Raw genomic sequence first — 20,045 nt, 5'->3', positions numbered from 1 at the left:
TGCTTCTCCTCAATGTATTCATATACAAGCTCACCCAATCTCATTCCTAACTTCAAAAACAAGTTTATAGGGAACAACTGTCTCAAAAATTAAATCTAGATAAATTTATGCAAGGATAGCTTCACTGTTTGTCATTGTTTTCTCTGAAGAAATTGGGACCTTGCTTTCCTGAGGAATTAGGAACACATTAGGGCATGAAACTGCCCCATGAGAAAAACAATGATTCCAAACACTCTATTGTAATACAAATAGAGACACCACTATGAACTAGGCCCAACACATCAGAACCATCAAGCATACCACGGGATCCCTACAACAAAACTCAAAGTATAACTAAAGTATAAAATACATTCCAGCAGCTGCTCCCACCAAATGACAAGTGCTCCAGTGCAAACCTGCAAACCAGAAACCAGGCAGCTTACAGAACATCTGAGCTGCATTGTACTCCCCCAACCCTAAAAAAAAAAAAAAAAAAAATATTTACAGAGAACAGTAAATTGTTCTCATACAGTGCTTTCATTAAAAAGAAAGTTCCTAATCCTTTTAATCATGATTATAACTTCACGTTATGTAATGTAAATACATTTGGGAAATCTATCTGAATCCCCAGCTTTGCAACACTGTTATTCTAGTTACAGAAAAATGCTCATCTTTTACAAGTAAAATGATAAGTTTTTAAAGCCATCTGATAATTCCAAGAATGAGCTGAGGGACTGAAATGTCATCCCACCTGATTTAGCATCCTTGCAGTACACAGACATCAACTTTAAGAACTAATTATTATCATTAACAAAAGTCTAAAGCATCTAATAAATTTCCTCTTTGTCTTATCCATACAGGCAGAAAAAAAATACTAATTGTTCATTTAAACAAATTCTTAGGAAGCAATTCAAGAAATAAAATACAGTCACTTAATTCAAAGGCTATGGTTAAGTCATGTGTGTTAACCACTTAAACCAGACAATCAATAACAAAAAAAAAAAGAATTTTTTGGAAGACTAACACACCTTCCATTCAGAACTAATTGAGTACCTACTTGAAATGCTTCCTTACAGCTACAATACAAATACCTTCTTACTTTATACACAGGTTCCATGAAAAACAGCCTTCAGAAAGTTAGTCTCACGTTTTCTTGTTTCAGGTGGTTAACTATACTGAGCCACCTAGCAAGAAAAGCAACAGGAGAGGTACACAGCCTCTTGATTTTTACGTTGCTGAACTCAAGTCGATCGGAGAACTGCCTTGCTCTCTTCCCCGCACACTTTCCTTCTTCACAAAAAACTTTTTATTGTGCTTTAACAGAAGGTCAATGGCTATCACTTCTCTACTCTAGCACAATGGTGAATTGAAACAAGAACCCATAGCTGTTTGGACCGACAAAGCAACCAGTATGTCTAAGCCAATAAAGCGATTTGTTCATTAAAGCTACTAATAAAGCAACCTTTTGTTAGTCTATGAAACATCAGAAACCTCATAGAATGCATTTAACTATGCTTTCTTAAAAATCACCAACTCAGAAGTTCTAAAACCTGTTAACTTCTCCACTTCCTTAAACTGATAATAAAAAACCTTAGCATTGACTTTTTAAAAGACAGTACGTGCAATGCAAACTTTTATGCCTACTCATCGACAGAAAAGTTTAGGATTCTTGCTGAAGGTATCGCCCCTGCTAAAAGCTCAAATTTATCATATGAATGACTTATGCAAAGTTTCCTGGGCAACACTGGCAACCTATAATAGGGAGAGCACCATAATTCTGTACAACAACAGCAGCAAAATCACAATGGATGCAGGCAGTTTGGATCCAAATCCAAAGATTCATTTGGATTTGACAAACTGAAGAAATGAAAAAAGCCATAGAGAGCAAAGATCAAAAATGCTCTAAGTACTTGTGCCCATTGCTTTCAATTAAACCGAAGCAGAAAAAGTTTGAACTTAATTGCCCAGTGCTCAGTGTTGTTGTGTGGGGTTTTTGTAACTGTTCTTGATAACCAGCTTTAACAAGACTGCGGCCACAAACTTCCTCCAAGCAAGATCAGTATTTTTGCCCTAATAACTTTAGCTGTACAATATCAGCAACCCTTGAAACAATTAATGAAAACAATGAAATGAAGTCTCCTCCCTTACTCACAATTTCTAAACTTGCTTCATTAACAAGTCAGCTCCATTATACTGTGATTGGGGGCAGGGTGTGGGGGGAGAAGGCACATCTTTCCATGTAGTCACCATCAGCTAGGCAAAAAAGCCAAGCAGATATAGTTCCTCTAAACCACTATATTTAGAATCTGCGTAAGACATTTTTACCAGCAGTAACATACAAGTATTGTAGCTGCATAACACGTAAACACAGACAATAAAGCACAACAAGATCTGAGGGGGAAAAAGTATGTATATGCACACTATTACTCATATTTAACAGTGCAATACCCCTCATGCTAGTGGCAAGCCAGTGTAGAAGGAATCTGAAATCATTCTTCTGCTACCATTTCTCATCTGCTTCTTTATGTCAAGCATAGTGCTAACTACTGGGGTTTTTATATGCACAACTACCCAAGCAAAAATAAATGAGCAAGCTTCACCCTTATTACTGCAATTTCTCAGAGACAAGATTCCCATTTGTTATACTGGATGTAGCATTTAAATTCTCAGTGGAAGTTCTTGTAACAGAATGACAGTAAAATATTTGTCCCCACTCAGAGATATTTACAATTAGCCAAAGTTCCGTCCTTTGCTATTCGGAAAAAATAATCTATATTTATAAAATAAACAACTCTGCTATCTAGGACAGTGATAGCATCCCTCTCCCTAGACTGTGACTCTCACTATCAAGCCATGAGATTATATCCTCCTTCTGGAATTAAGTGTTTATTCTAACAATAACACTTCAATAGCATGTGAAACTTTTCAATTAAACAGTTGTCAAGCAGCCTGATAAGGCACAGAAAGACAACTGATAGCTGAAACGAGAGTCATATAAGTTTTGCAGTCTTCCTGGCTACTGCCAAGCAAATAGTTAATTAACAAATAGTCAAGAAGCAAACAAACTACCATCACATTTCATAGCAAAAATGGACAGGTAATTTTACTTAATTGTAAAGTTTCGACCATCTTCTAAGGTTTTCACTTAAAGCTTCTCGGACTTTGGAGTCTTTTGCCTGCTATTGCACCACTGACATGCTGGCAAAGAAAACAGCAGTACAGTAATTATTGCAAAGACACTAATTCAAAAAGTTACATGATGCTCTTCCTATATCCTCCTTGAGAATGAATAAACATGACTTCTGAACAGCGATTAAAAATAAGTTTAAACATAATGCTTTCCTAATTAAGGTTTGACTTCACATTTTGCTAATTCTCCCTGCCCATACCTGACCAAGTTTTTCAATGATTTTAGAGTCAGATGTTCATTTGGGCTTAAGAAGATTCCTACAAGAATAAGACCTCCATAACAGAATATGCTGCCTGATATTTGTGTTCAACTACACTTTGCAGTTTGCTTAGCTTCCCAAATTAATCCTCTGCTTCAGTTCAGTTCTACTCCTCTCACAGTACAAAGTCAATGGAAATTATTTTCCTAAATGACTTAAGTACTTGACAAATCCTGTTCTTCAGAAACTAAATTCTTGCTCTTCCAAATAAATAAATGCAAGCTTAGACTAATGAAAAGATCCCGATACTTTTTACATTATGTTATCAATGAAAAACTGACAATCAGTTTTGTTCTGAGGCAACAAAAGTACATCACTAAGAAGTCTGACAAATTTACATTTGTAGCTACTGATGCAGGAAACATTTATGCAGACATCTAGCTTTCTACAGGTATTCTTATGACCAAATTTAAGTCTATACTTCAATGACTGCAGGATCAGACCTGGATTTCATTTATCTAGCTTCACCTGTACTCCATAAGAACTGTACAATAGCCTATCAGTGGTTAATTTTCTGTTGCCACTACTGAGTTAATACGTTGTGCAAGGAAGACTGCAAAACTTGTTGCATGACTGTTTCAGCTATCGGTTGTCTTTCTGTGCCTTATCAGGCTGCTTGACAACTATGGTCTTCAGATTTGTCTTTGTGATAGTGATCAATTTCACACACACACACACAATAATAACCTATTATTATTATTATTTAAAATCAGCTTTTAAAGAATTACTTTAAGTTCAAGCCATTAACACCTTAATAAGAACTCAAGATGTAGCTTACAGAATCTATTTCTTACACATTTATCTTCCACAAATCAGCTAGTTAAATAAAGGTTGTAGAGGTTTACAGAAAACCAGTAAGCACTAACTTTACTTTTCTTCACAAAAGTACTCATATATATGATGAGAATTAAAAAATAGAAGTTGACAACGCACTATCAACACAGCAGATCAAGACACAACTTCAAATACAAGAGCTGAATTTTTGTTTGCTTTGCCTGGTTGCAACAGTTGTAATACTAACATAGGAAACTTGCTATTTATCATTTCAGAAAGATCCTAGCATTTCTTTATTATTATTTTTTTATGATTTTTATGATCTTTATTATTATTTTTTTATGTCACCAAGACACTGAAACTTAAAGAGTTGCTAAGCTGATGTTCTAACCATGTTAAAAGACAGCCACAGGAACAGCTATACAGGAATTGCCATTTCCTGGAGACACAGATGAGAATTCCTCATCCTTACTTTAGTACCCGTCATTTCCACAAGGTCAAGCAATTCTTCAGTAAACATCCCCACTACAGCCCAAACTTCAGTTCCAGTTGCTATTCCTAGGGTTGACTTCAATCCTGAAACACTAGTAAGCACTGGTGCCCAAACAGCACCTCTCCTTTCAAATAATAAAAAAAAGAAATCAAGCACTTAGTGAAGAAATATCTGTCGTCTTACAGATGTTCACTGTTTCAGCAAAAATTACTTAAGTACATAAGAAATGGCACCTGAAAAATGGTCTCTTTCAGACCAAAGAGCCCAATTTCAAGGGACTATGCCAAAGACAGGCAAGTGACATGAAAAGTAAAGAATAGTAACTAACTGACTGTCCGTTACCCCTTCCAACACCAACGCTAGGCAGCAACTAAAGCAGCTAGTAGGAGCCACCTTCAAAATGTGAGTGACTCTTTAGGCAATAGCTAGTAGACCTGTGGAATTTGTTTCAAAAGGATGTAACGGAGATGAACAACTTACATGAGTTCAAGGAGAAACTGGACAAGTTCACAGAAGAAAAATCATTCAAGAGTTTCTGAGTAAACAGAAACAATCTCTGGCTCGGAGATTTTGTGAGCTGAAAGTAGCTGGAGAGTAAGAACAAAAAGAAAAGTATCTAACACTTATTTTGTTCTCAATGTTCCCATGCATCCACTTACAGATGTTTTTGAGATGGGTCATGTGAAGAATCAGGGAACTTCTGGGTTGCTGTACACAATTTTCTCTTTTATGGCTGTGATCAGACACAGGATGCTAAGCTAGGAAGAACATCAGTGTGATCCAGTGTGGCAATTCTTCTGTTTTAAAATTATTTAATAAACACATTTTAAAACAGAACATTCCAATTAAAATATGGAAAAAGTATTTTAATGTCTGGATCCCCCCCCTACCAAAACTGCCAACTTGATAAAATACATTAAATGTTTTAATGAGCTTGATCTTTCATTCAAAATATTAGTTAAAGAATTATTACACCTCTACTGGCATAACATTACTGATTATTCTCCACCAAAATACCTACAGCAGTTTCATAGCTCTGCCTCCTACACACTGTGTCTGCGCAAGCTCTTAGTGGGCAGCGGAACGGTCTATTACCAGGACTACAGTCCTGGCTGCCATTTTTCTCCTCAGCAAAGCTAAAGGACTCACTCTGGGTTGGGTTAGCAGGTTGTTTTCATTCCTGAAAAGGGATACAAAAAAATAGATGGAAGAACAATTCACAAGCGTCAGCCTGTTCACTAATTTGGGAGACCTCTATACTCCCATTTGCTCCCCCTCCACTGCACATCCTGCAGTTTCTGTCATCTGAATTCATGACCTCCCAGATCAAAAAAGTCTAAGAAGGTATAACCTGAGCACACGCACTTCTCAGCTGCCAGCGCTCCACTACACAATTTGGGGGAGTGGAACAGAGCTAACAAGCCTAAACCATTAACAGCTCATTTGGAGAAAATCTCATACTTTTGCACTTTCTCATTTTATTAGCAGAAATCAGAACTGGGTTATGTCAGAGGAGCAAGAGAAAAAAATTAATTTGTAAATATTAAAAAAAACACCACACACATTAACCTCGTACTAAAAATACCTAATATTAGAATGTGAGAAAAAGTCAGTACTTGCCTACATTTAAAAGAGCCAGTAAATATGATTTAGCATGTTACATACAAACAAGCTAGCTGAAACAATTGTTTAGAGAATGCTATTGTAAAACATATGCAGGTTGGTATCAGAGAATACACACAGCATGGTTTTTTGAAAGGACGCTGCTTTTTTAGGCTAGAAGAATTTTCTAGCAGCAGCAGCAAACTAAGGAGATATTGCTGAAAAACTGACTTTCAAAAAGCCTCCTCCAAAGTCTCAAGAGGCCATTAGGTAAAATTAATGTTGGCGTTAGGGGAAAACATTATTTTGCGTTTAGATGCCAGCAACAAAGCATCAAAAGAAAATGCAGTAAGTGATCTGTTAACTGCAGAAAAGGGCAAACAGCAGAAGGCCAGGGTTCTGTACTATTTCACATATTCCCTAATGGTCCAGAAAGCAAAAAGTGGCAAAACCTACATCAAAATTATTAAGGTTAAGACAAGAGAAGGAACTCTAAGAACTTCAGATAGTCTAACCAAAGGGATAAATAGGGAAATACATGACAGACAAAATGAACAATCGACAAGGTACTGCATGTCAAGGTGAATACTCACCAACTTTCTGGTGAGTATTTCAACAACAAATTCACAGACACATTCACTCTGGATAGTCCACTGAAGAATGATATTCAGTAAAAAAAAAAGTTAGGTTGTATATAAAATGTTTTGAAGAATATTAGAACTGGTACATTACAAACTGAATACAGCACTCCAAGTAGGCACATAATGTAAAAAAAGATTTCAAATACTAATTAAACGAAAACAGTTTCAAAAAAGTTGAAAGTTGATGACAGTCACCTTAAAGGGAATGCCAAAAAGCATCAGAAAGATAGGTATGTTAAGTGTAACTCAGAGATACAGAGTAATACACAGGAAAAGGTATCGGAAAAAAACTAAGAACTTTGAGTTCAACCGAAGTTTTATAACAACAAGAATATATTCAACTAAGCTACAGGGTTGAAACATCATTAATAACACAAGACATTACTATGAAGTTCATGATTAGTACAAGACAATACATTTCCATGCAACAATTGCACATATCCTCAAACTTGGTTAATAAATAAATAATCACTTAAACTACAAACAACATGCTCTTAAAAAGGATTACATGGTTTATTAAACAGCATAATAAGCTGTAACAACAGTTAAGACTGATCTTGAAGAATAGTGTACTACTAAAAGTTTTATACATGAAACTTTGCAGTGGCACTACACACCTTTCCAAAAAGCAATTCTGAAAAGACAGACAAAAAGATACACATGTCCTATCATGAAATCCTAATTATTTTCTGGAGATGGCAACCAATAGGCAGAGAGAATAGTACAAAAGTTAAACTCTCAGCTCTACAATCAGTAGAATTCTCAAATATGATTTGTTTCTTCCTCTTTGGCAGCAGCCAGCAAGCGTACACATAGCTCTGCAATAGTCACAGCACATGCTGCCTAGTTTGCCCAGCTAGCAAACTAAAAAAAGCTTGGTAGGTTATATGGGGAGTAGCATAGTAGTCAGGCAGCAGGATCTGAACGTACTGTGATAAGGGAGGTCACAGAAGATAATAGGACAGTAATGAAGAGACTGTTAGTGCAGTGGTGGGATACAGCAGCAAACAGAGGATACAAATCCACAGGAAACTAGGTTGTGTTAGCTCTGCTGCTCATAGAACAATTTGTTTCCCTTGTGTTTTACAGATTTGAATACTAATATTTCTGCACACTGCAGCTTTGATCACTGTGTTAAATGTAGCTCTACCGACTAAAAGGATTAGTTTGTCCAGATTGGCACAGCTATGACTGTGATATGAAGAGAACTCCAGGGAAAAACCTTTGAAGATCAAGTGCATGCTCAATTTTGTAGGTTGAATTAGCAGTAGTAGCTGAAGATGTTTTTTGTTGTGCATACAGTTTACAGTCTGATACATACGACAATACTTCTGTAGTTTAGTATACTGATTATAAGCATTTTTAGATTACTTAAATTTGTCTGGCTGTTAAAAGGGGCAATCCCACTCTCCCCTTACCAAAAGGCTAAGAAGTCACGCAGCACTAGCACTCATGTTGGTTCACAACCGACTGGACTTGAGAAGTGGACAACCACAAAAACCCAAAAAGGGGTGGGGGGGAGCAAAATAGGCCCTTTTGGTTGCAGCACATACTCCACACTGGCTTCAGCAGATCATCAAACCACAACAGTGAGGTTTCAGGGCACAGTTAAGCTGATCTAATGGCCAGCCAGTGCCGAAAGGATTCACCATTAGCTGTGCATCCACTGTGCCAGCTCTAATGCACGTCCAATGTTATACTGAGCCAACTCAATTCGATTTTTAGTTCCCTTCTCACTTAAATTCAGGGAATTAAAATAGTAGAAAACCAACAGCACAAAATTAATTACCAAAAAGTCACATCAAACCAGTAGCTAGCACAGGAAGAGGTTGGGGGTGAGAGAAGCTGTTTGGAACTATTCCTTTCAGCAGCAGCTAAGCAGGTCAAATGCAATATGAAGTGACAACCCCATACAGGACAAGTGAATATAACATCTCAGGAAACCTCAATCTTTGCAACATTCAAAAAATTTTTATGAAGGCAGGATAAATTGTTTCAATTTTAAGTTTCTCTTTCTCAGTCTTCTGCTAGGTCATGCCTAACCTACGCAATCAATTTTGTTCCCACCATACTGCAGTGTAAACAAACAATAGGAACAAGAAGGACCAAAACCTTAACATTTCTTTTGTGCCACCAAACAAGCTTTTGTTTTTCCAGCCATTCCCAGCACCCTTTCGAAAGGTTCCCACAGCCCATGTAAACAACACGCAAGCTGAGCGGGATGACTGTACGTACCTCCTACATCGGCAGCCAGCAATCGCAGCGTGCAGCTCCCCTACCTAGACAGCCACACATCCAGCCCATGACATGGGACACCACCCACCTCTACCCTTCAAACAAAAAATCCTGCCTGTGCTCCTGAGTCATACCGAGTGTTATCTAGTGCTCCCACCAGGCACAGTCAAACATCAGTAATGGCTGAGCTGAAGTTTGACCCTCAGTTATTTCAGTAGCAGCCCACTTCTTCTCTGTTGCATATCGGGAATTACTTGATTTCAAAATAGTCAAGCGTAACAGTATTCAAAGGACAAATAACAACAAAACAATTTGCAAGATTTACCATGGCAATAAGCTATAAAGCTGGGAATACAACACAAAACCTGAAATGAAGAAACAGAATGTCCTGGAAACAAATCAAATGTAACTGTGAATGTCAAAGTTGTTTTGCTACAGCAAGCCATGTCTGAGAACCACCCTAGTTTTAATGCACTCTCAGATATGTAAAACTTTCAAAATTAAGTTAAACTTCTAGACAAGCTAAGAAACTGCCATTATGGAGATAATCAGGGTCGTTAACACAAACACACTTCTGTATTACAGGTTTGAAAAAAGGAAAGTTCAGACACCTGTCTATTAGGGCCCACCTAAGACTAGAGCGCATGCAAGATACTTGTAGTAGGACCTATTTCACACATATTATCACTTTCCTGAAGACACATAATGTCAAAACATAGTTAGAATTACTGCTGTGCTATTAAGGGGCTACCAAAGCCTGCACACTACTCTTGCCATGTTTCGCGAACACGAAGCGGCCGTTCAGGACCACACGCCGCACAGCTGGTACTGCAGAGCAAGTCCAGGGCAAGACAAAGTCCAGCACACCGGGAGTCAAGCAGTGACTAAGTCTAGCTCTTAACCGGACCGGAGACCGCACAGTTAGAATCCACCTGCTACCACAGATAACACAGCTAGCACGCCATGAAAGCAAAGGGGTGCAACTGCTCCCTCCTGCCAGAGGCTTGTCACAAGGGTGTGCACCTGCCCCCCTCTTGGCTAACACAGAGAAGTTTAAACACACGCCAGGCAGGCAGTTTGGGACGGGGGGGGGGAAGCACAGCATGTAGAATCATAGTCTCCTTCCGTCAAGACTCTTGCAACAAGTAGCAAGTCAGAAGAAAAACAATTCCCAAACGCAGTGCCCCAGGCAAACTGATTATTTCCAATTCCATCTTGCTGGAATATCCAATAGGGCCTGCTATCTAAGTGTGTGGAGAAAGAAACAGTGTCAGAAATTTCCTGGCAAAAACAAAACCCCACTCAGCAACTTTGCCTTAGCATGATTTAAAGGATGCCCTCGAGATCCATAAAAACTGTCACTATTGTACTCTGCAGTAAAGAAAAAAGTTACCTGTCATTGCAGTGATCCACCCACTCACAGAAATGCCATGGATCTGAAGACATACTCATCAGCTCTGGCAACAACAGACGAAACTACCACAGCAGAACTCAGAAACAAACACTACAAATAACTTAGAAGAGGGTATCTCCAGAAGCAGAGTTTCAGGGCCCTTTTCTATTGTGCTAGAATATCTCTTGCTTTGAGCATCACTGCATGAATTAAAACAAAATGACAAGATATAAACAGCAAGAGAAGTAGGCACTCCTGGGACACTGCAGGTTTACTGACCGACTGACCCCAGCTTAGGGCCACAAGTTACACTGCTTAGTGAAGACACAGCATTTGGTAAAGCAAAGGCGTCGACATCCAATCTTGAACCGAGATTCAAAACCATCCCAAACTACGTGGGACCACACTTGCCACAAAAGATGAGTAACATTTCTTCAGAGAGGCTTGAATCCAAAGTTGTAGTTTTGGTTATCACTATTAAGTGGCTATGGCCTTAAATTAAACACTGAAGAAAATATTCTTTTAAAAAACAGCCTTACCAGGCAATGGAGAAATCAACAAAAGCACGTACCCGCTATTGTGAGGCCTAGCAAAGAAATGCTAGGGTTTGCAGCTAGTGCAATAGCTAGTGAGCAACTTCTCAAGCATGAACTACGCTAGAATGCTGAAAGGCTTGCGCTCGCCAGGGAACACACTGAGCAGCTTGCCCTCCTAAAAAGGGAAGTTGGGAAAAAGCTTGAAACCTTTTCTTCCCCATTGGCTTTGGCTTGTGCTGTTTTGGGCTTGTCAGTCATTTAGTGAGACAAGTAGCTTGTCCTGAAGTAGCTTGCTTCTTTCTGAAAACACTGTGAGTGACTACTTTCATTCCTGCAGATATATAAGGACACACATTCTATCCTATAAAGCATATCACATATTTTACATAACGAGAACAATATCTTTTCACTTGCAGTTTGTAATATGGCATACCCCGTATAAGCGTAGGCAGATCCTGCCTGCTACAGCAGATCTAAACATAAAGTTTCACCTTAAAGAAAACATGATAGACTTTATCCTGAAAAATGCATGCTCCAAAAGCATTCGCCAGCATCTGTGAGAACACAGAGCCAACACGTGCAGTAAGGACATTATGCCAGTCAAAGAGAGCAGAGTTAAGCAGATACTGTCAACAACACGCACCCTGGGTTTGCAGTTCCTGTCCTTCAGAAGTTCAAAGCAATTGCCACAACCTACAACAACACAAAGCCACAGCTGAGTAACCCTGACTCTGCATGACCAAGTTCAGGAGTACTTCGTTCCATCAAAAAGATCCCCCAATGCTCTGTGTGCAGTCCGCTCTCCACCACCACCCTTAAGCTCTTTGATCATCTCAGCAAGGGAACACACCCGGGATGTCTCTGGTAGCCTGTACCACGTCAGGGTCTTCTCCCACCTTCCTGGCTACCCAGAGCAACATTTCTAAAGGAAGATGTGCTGAAGGAGCAGAGCAACAAGTTTTGACATCAGTCCAAAAGGTTGAGGAACTGGGAAGGGAACATAGAAACAAGCATAATGATTATCCCAGAATCAGTTTAGGTTTCTAATTTTCAAAGAGAGACAGACCCATGCATAAAGAGGGAGACCACAGAAGAGAAAGAATGAACCCATGATTACAACCCGGGATACTGCAGTGGCAAGACTCCTCGATCAAGGTTTATGGAGAGTTTAGAGGAAACTATTGCAACTCCTCCTCCCCGCAACGTCCCCTTCCACACAGCTCCAGCTCCACGAGGCCAGGTCTCAGCACAGCACACACCTCTTGGCCCCACCTGCAGGCACCTCTCCTGCCTTGGTAAGGAGGCAAATCTCATGCTTAGAAAACGTTGCTTCAGCAGCATGCCCTGCCCTCTGAGTACAGCTCACCTCAGCCTGCCCGCGCTGAAGAGCTCAGAAACTTCTCAGTGCTGCTTATCCAGAGAAGCAACAGGCAGCTCACACCATCCATATTACCAAAAGGTTTTCAGGAAAGCAAGCGCTTCAAAACATTCACATTTTGGACAGTTTAGAACAGCCAGTCTTAAATCAGGAAGCACTGCTTAACCCTAACTAGCTCAGAGCTTTCCCTCTGCTACAAGCAGCCATCCAATTTCAGGTCACAAGACAAACTAAATTCACGTAGGCCTGTTTAGCCATCCCCTGCCTACTACAGGCTTACTCAAGACTGTAGCTGCTAGAAAACAGTCTTGTGTGACCAGTCAGAAACACAGATCAAGCAATTTCAAGAAACACATTACTTTCTCCCCAAACATCCCAATTACCCCAATGACATCAAGGGTACATCAAAATGTGTATCAGTATCATAAAGTATTTGCGTTACAAAACCTGAACAGCACTCCCAACCTTCTGTGAGACTATTAAAGGGAAATTGCTTTTCTTTTTTTAAATACAATGTGAGGTAAACAGCATCGCTAAATGTATCATACTGGTACAACTCTCCATTTTAGGGCCTTATTTGTGGCTGGTCAAAAAACTAGACAAATTTCACTAGTTCATACTGCAACGGCCACCACTGATCATGTTGGAGGGATTTATGAGGGAAAATAAGAGCTGTTTGAGAGCAAATCTTGCTCTTGTAGCTACTTGTGAGCATGCACCTGCTGAAACCATCACATCAGAATTGTACCGGCAAAACAGCACGCACCAACACTCCTCACCCTCCAGCGCAGAGCCAACCAGCTCAGCTCAAGATGCAGGCAAAGCTTTCCTGAGCTAAGCAAGCTAGTTTTGGGCAATACGGACTGTTTCACACACCTCCTCTTACCAGCCAAGCTGTGGGTGCTGTAGTGCTGTATTCTCTTAGCCAATGGCAACATCTTCAATTGCCCCAGCAAATGGGAAAAGATGTCTGCTGGTATGTTAAGACACAACATTATGGAAAAAATACACTGTTTCGCCCTTGTAAGAATAACTGCAGTTGTTTCAGAAAATATGGAGAAAACAAAATATTGAAGAGCTACTGAGTAATAAAGACCTGTCTATTTTGCAAAGATTAACAGTCTTGAAGAGATGATGACATAGTTTTTGTCATGGTCAGCACAAACCAGATTGAATGCAGTAGTTCCTTTTTATTCTGACATTCCTCACTTTTGAAGTACTTGACCTTGAAAATTAAATTATAATAAAATACATGCATTATGTTTCCAACTATAAACTATTTTTGTCTGAAAAGAAATCTGCTATTTCAAAGTAAATATTGGGGGCAAAAACAAAACAAAAACCCCACGAACAGTTATTAGGCTTCTTTAAGCATAAACTTCAGGAATACGGGCTGCAATTGGAAGCACTTACAGACATCAATTATATCCACATTACTGACAAAAAACAACAAGGATCTATTGGTAAACGCTAAACTGCGATGTATACATTGATACAGGATGAACACTGGAGTGGCTGATCAGAATCACTGGTGGAAAAAACTAGGCAGGATTCACAACATCGCAACAGAATACTTGCTCCCATTGCCTCTCCCTGCCCAAGAAATGTTCCCTCACAAGTGGGCTGCAATGTCTTGCATATGCAAAGTTCTCAAAGGAGAAAAGCAGATGTGTAGTGTAATATTTAAGTAAGAGCCTAATCAAGTCGTTTATTTACTGATTCCATCTGATCAGAGAATGGAGCTAGAAAATTATTACTTCATTATTTCACCCATAATCTATATAAAGTGAAAGCTGGAGAACCATGTTTCATTCTCTATTGAACATAAAATTGTGACAGGTGAGGAGCGGACAGGGATCAAGTATTCTTCCTTTCTCTTCACACAGGAATTAGAAGGTATCAAAACGGCTGATGAACTCATATATTCAAAACAAGTCAGTAAGCAGTGAATTGCCCACCCTTCCCTCAAAGCCACCAAACACACGGACCAAAGAGGAAGCCACTAAGGGTTGCCGAATGACACAGCCCTAAAGCACACACTGATGGTAACTGGAAGGGTGTTCTGGGACGGGGCCTTGTAAGCACATAGTGCTGCCTACAGTCTTTCACAGACATCCACTGGTGACCACTGAGAGACACGGATACTGGGCTAAACTGAACTTTGATTTAAGCCAGAACAGCCTGTGTAGTAACCAGTGGCTGTACCACCACAAAGCAAGACCAAGAAGTTTGTTAACAGTAAGCTAACGTCGACGCTTACGTGGTTCTAGGTCTTCATCAGACAAATATCTGAAGTCTTTGTAGCCTGTGCTGTCACAGGAGACCATCTTAAAGTCCATAGAAGTGATCCTGGTAAACAGATTTTGTCTATCCTGTGAATACATGGAACATTTCAGTACAGAACCATCCATCGGCTTCCACAAATTCACTAAACCACAATACTTTCTGTCATGGAAGAACATTTTCAAGAGCGATTACATGTAATCCTCATCATCTCTTTCAAGAATTACCCACTATACACAGCCCACATAAGAGAAGGCTGAAGCAGCTCTACAGATAAGGTCTTTATATTACTTTTATTTCAAATGTAATGTACATACAGTCAGTTAACAAGCATGCGATCTTCAGAAAAAGATCCAGAAGATTAAACACACTCATTAAATACAGCCTGAATTTAAAACATGCTGACCAAAAGATACTCAACTAACTTAGTTTACTTTAAAGAGACAGAAGAATAGCATTCCTCTCTGTTTAATAACATTGCCAGGCCTAAATCATCACACACCATTCCTTTCTTTTACGGATTCAGAGACAACAAATTCCATTGAAGTAATTAACAAAACTTTTGCAAAGTACGACCTGCGTACATAACGGGGGGAAGTAAAGGTAATCTGTCAGTCTAAGAGTCTAAAGATAAAAATTATTTCTTTTCCTAAACTAAAAAGCTACTTATTATAAAAGCTTCTCTTAACAGTTAATGCAAATGAATTTCACATACTTTCCAATAAACATTTATGTTTCCAAACAGGCACCACTGTAATAGTAAATTATTCAGCTTGAACAAAGGAACTACATTGATTAGATCTAAGCTGCAATAGGAGGAAAAACTTAAACCTTGGCAAAAGTCATTTTAATAACATAAAGTGATGTATCTTCTGGAGGTATTTATGAACCTGGAACACCAAGAAGAATGCGCAAGTGCCATCAAGAGACAGAACCAGGCTGCCATTAACAACTGGATGGTGATGGACTGGGAAAGGGCAGATTTAAGTTTGGAACAAGGAAGTCACATAAAAGCAAGCGTAATCACCATGTAGAAAAAAGGACACAGTACCTTTTAGCTCCTGTAGATATTAAATACAGCGCAGCATTGACCATCTCCTTAACACTATGGCCTGAAGAGAATGCAACTTCCTTTCCTGAACTCCTAGTTCCGGGGCCAAGAAAAGCAAAGAGTAAACTGGAGAGATCAACTTCTTTTACCCCCCTTTTTAATAACAGCAGCGACGCCAGGAAGCTTAAGCTACAGAGATATTTCAGTCTAAAAAAAGAGTATTCTGCTTACCCGTCAGCATACTTGGTCTCAAAAATAAACTGCAAAATATCAGGTGCCTCGTCTACCTTTGAACTTCAGGTTTTCTCGTTTTCAGAGGCCGTCTCTTTCCCAGTGGAACAAACAAGTATGCAGTTGGGAAACAGACTGTATGTACTCCCAAACGCATAGCACAAACAAACTAAAGCACAGAGCGAGCACACATTGCTGGAATTGTGGAGTGCGGCTTTTCATTCACACACATGTATTTTAGACCTTCAGCCACCGTACATTTCTGCTACGGTTTAGTTTGCTCTACTTCCATCTGGTAAAGAAAAGGCAGAAGAGCAGGACCCTAGCAACTGACCCACAGTATGCTCACAGGCTGTTTATTCTTCTTTTAACAAAGAACCAGAGAAATCCTACACTTTTTTCCTTCAAAGTCTTTCTAGATTCCATCCAGAGAGATGGGGAGAGGCAGTGCTGAGGCTAGACTCATGCAAACAGTTTTTGCACAGAGTTACGATTTCTGGATCCATGTCTGAATACAGTCTCATCAAATAAACAACATTCAATCTCCTCTCTTCACTTTTTAGTATACATCCTTGACACATGAAACTAAGCGTTACATAGATTTTAACTCTCGAGTAGTACAATTTAACACTGACAGTCATAAATGTTCCTTCCCCGACTAACTACCGTGGTGGTGTTTTCTTCAGTTAAGATCAAGACACACTATTACAACAATCTAAGTCTTGCTGTAGTTTTTGCTCAGAGGGAAATTCTGCGTGCTGCAGAAACGCTAACAAGCCCCAAGCAAACCCATCCGAGTCCCATTCCCAAACGAGACCCTTCCTTCCCCAGCCTCGGAGTCAGGTTTGGAGCGAAAGCAGGAGCACTTGCTCGTGCTCAGTGAAGAAGCAACTTCTCCGATAAACAGGAAGAGCCAACACTGCTTCTGGCTTTTAAAGTGCATTAAAAAATGTAAAAAAGCAACTCCTTAATAACGTTTCCCCGTGACAATAAGCGGCATTTTCCACCCAAGTGTTATGTAAATGAGCAGGCAGGAGGCAGCCACAGGGTCTGTTCGGAGCCACTCGACCCTTTACAGGAGGGGGAAAAAAAAAAAACGAACACACGGGTGTGTGCGTGTTTGAAAACCTCACTGCTTACAGCACCGCGGCCGTGCGCTTCGCTCCCTGCCTTGCACAACTTTCCGCCCCGGCGGTTCCGCTCGGCTCTCACAGGCGAAGACGGAGGGGGGGTCCCGAGCCCTTTAACCGCCCGCCGCCTTTGTTCGCAGGGGCCGGCGCTCCCGGCCAGCGCCGCGGCGGGTACAAAGGGGACGGCAGAAGTTGCGGAGGAGACCTCAGCCCTTCCCGGGGGCTGCGGCGGAGCTCCCCCCCCCCCCAGTCTCCTCGGCCTGCGACGGGCAGGAATGGGGCGGGGGCCGCCCGCCCGCCCGCGGGGCACCAGACCGTGCGCAGCCGGCAACGTGAGCCGCATGGGAAGCGGCGTCGGCGCCGCGCCCCCCGGCCGGGCCCCCGCGTGCTCCACCGGCGGCCCCGGGACACCCAGACTCCCCCCCCCCTCCCGCCGGCGGCTCCTCCCGCTCACACTCACTTTTCGGGACGGGCTGTGCTGGGCTCTCCCTCCGCTCGCGGCGCGCACGCCTTCCCGCCGGCGGGGCGATGCCGGCGGCGAGGCGGAGCCCCCCTCCCCCGGCGGGAGGGGACCCGCTGCCCCGGGGCTGCCGCCGGGGGCCAGGCGGCTTCAAGGGGGCAGGCGGGGCCAGCCCCCCCCCCGAGCGGGCTGCGGGCAGGTGGTCCTCGGGGCCGGGCCCGCTCCCCCCCGGCTGCGGCTGTCCCGGCGGCTCAGGTGCGCCGCCGCGTCCTCTCACATGGAGCCGCCGTCTCGCCGCCCCTCGCTGCCCCCCCGGGCCGGTCCCCGCGCCGCCGCCGCCGGCCGGCAGGCGAGTGGCTCGGGCCGCGGCCCCCGCCGCGCTCTCCCTCTCATGCACTGCGGGCACCGCCGAGCCCCGGCTCCAGCGGCGGGGAGGGGGGGCCGCTAGGGCCCCAGCCGGGCGGCGCGGGGCAGCCGGGCGGCGGGGCTCGGCGCCGCGGCCGCTCTGCTCTCCGGCATGTGGGAGCGGCGGCGCGGGGCGCTGGGCGGCGCGGCGGGGCAAGGCCGGGCCGGGGAGGGGGGGGGGCCGGGCGCGGGGGGGGGGGGGGGGGGCGGCGGCGGGCAGCAGCGCCCCGGGATCCGCTCGTTTCCTGCGGCGCCGGGAGGGGGCGGGGAGGGCGGGAGGGGGCGGGGAGGGCGGGCGGGCAAGAGAGCGAGCACGGCGGCGGCGCGCGCGGATGACAGCCGTAACCCAGCAACAGGCCCCGCCCCGCCCCCGTGCCGGCGCGGGGCGATGACGCCAAAGGAGGGCAAGGTGGAGCCGAGCAGGTACCGCCGCGGCTGCATGGTTCAGCCCGGGACAAGGGGGCGGTGCCACGCAGCGGGGCCGGCCCCGCACCGGCCTGCGCGCAGCCGCAGTCGGCAGGCTCGGCGCGCCCCGCCCCTTCCCGCCGCGCGAGGCGGGGCGGGGCAGCTCGTGAGCTCAGCCTGGAACGGGACGGTGGGGCGGGATTGGGGAGGCACACGTGACGTCAGGGGCGCGGGGAGGGCGCGAAGCCCTTGCCCGCGCGCACGTGCGCGTGCCCCCGCCCCGGCAGCGGGGAGAGGCGGGCGTTAGCGCTGCCATAGGAACGACCCATGCGAGCGGGGCGGCGGTGGTGGCCCAGGCCGGGCCGGGCCGGGCCGCGCCGCTTCCCAACGGCTGCAGGCTGGTACCGCTTTGTGTCCGTACCCGTTTGGTTCTGACCGTTTGGTGTCGGACACGCAGTGGTCCTTGCTGTGCCTCAGCTGCCCGGGCGCTGCCAGGGCTCGGGACGTACCTGTCCCCAGCAGGGCCCTGTCCCTCGGCTCGGGCTTCTCCGCAGCACCGCCGAGCTCCGGGTGCCTCAAACTCGGTAACCGGGATAATGGCTACACGGGCCCTGCTCTCCTAAGGTTAAAAAAATACATAGTAATTACAGGAGCTTCTAACATTTATTACAGAGTTGTGGCCGTTACGCGAGAGCTTCTCCAGGGTTCCTCTAGTACGCCATGCAGAAGATACGACGCTGTTCATTGAACACAAGGAAAAAAGAAAATAAACTTAATTACCGCTCATTAAGTGCGTGGGATGGCCGCTCGCAGCATCCAGCCTCTGCACCGAGTAAAGCTTAGGCCCTCTGGAAAGAAAAAAAAGCTGTATTTGATCCTCTTGCTATCATAAAACGCATACACAGGAGCGAAATTAAGATTACTCCTGTAACTTACGCCTGGTATTTCCTACCTTTCGAGTGCTAACCTCTGCCTCGTTAATGGATCTCCTGGGCGGGCAGACAGACGGTAGCTGCTCTGCCCAGACCCCACGCCAGCTCTGGGCCAGAAGCTAAAAGCTGCCTGATGGCCCACTAGCTTTTTCCTGTCTGCCATTCAGTTTTAATACTGCCTCTTATTCTCCATCATCTTACGCTGGATGTTTCTTTACCCTTTCTCATAACCTCCTTTACCAGTTTTTTCTCTTCCTGTGTATTAAAAACAGGTGTTTGAGCTTACCTCAGTCTCCAAACCTCCCTCGTCCCCATGGGACAACGTCACAGAGGAGCGCTCTCACTCCTCAGAGCTATGGCCAGGTCCCTTCCTCACCAGCCGAAGCTCCACACCTCAGTCGCCGCCCAACTCACGCTTGGTGTCACAAATTGGCAGGGGGTGCTTTCGCAGGCAGCAGCCTCCTTCACTAGCGAGCCCTGCTCCCTCACAGAGCATCACTCACCTTTCCCACAGAACGACAAAGCAGCCCTGTAATACATACATAGATAAATATATATTCAGGTAATTAATTTAAACTTTATATTCCTGGAGCAGGCAGGAATTAAATTCTGCATGAATAATGTGATTCTAATATTGTCATTTTGGTATGGGTTTTTTTTTTTCCCCC

General features: G+C 43.6%; 1 protein-coding gene across 1 annotated transcript in view; it reads right to left on the bottom strand.

Moving 5' to 3' along the window:
• The window catches only part of FBXW7 (F-box and WD repeat domain containing 7), a 187,142-nt gene extending 168,923 nt beyond the window's left edge, over positions 1 to 18,219 (bottom strand). Inside the window, exon 1 of the mRNA XM_054824366.1 lies at positions 17,636 to 18,219. The gene's annotated coding sequence lies outside the window, so the exon portion shown is untranslated. The remainder of the gene's footprint in view (positions 1 to 17,635) is intronic.
• Positions 18,220 to 20,045: the final 1,826 nt, after the last annotated feature.

The sequence above is a fragment of the Grus americana genome, chromosome 4 (genome assembly GCF_028858705.1).
Source record: "Grus americana isolate bGruAme1 chromosome 4, bGruAme1.mat, whole genome shotgun sequence".
Taxonomy (NCBI): Eukaryota; Metazoa; Chordata; class Aves; order Gruiformes; family Gruidae; genus Grus; species Grus americana.
Note: the sequence above shows the minus strand (reverse complement) of the source record. Positions and strands in the feature narration are given on the sequence as shown.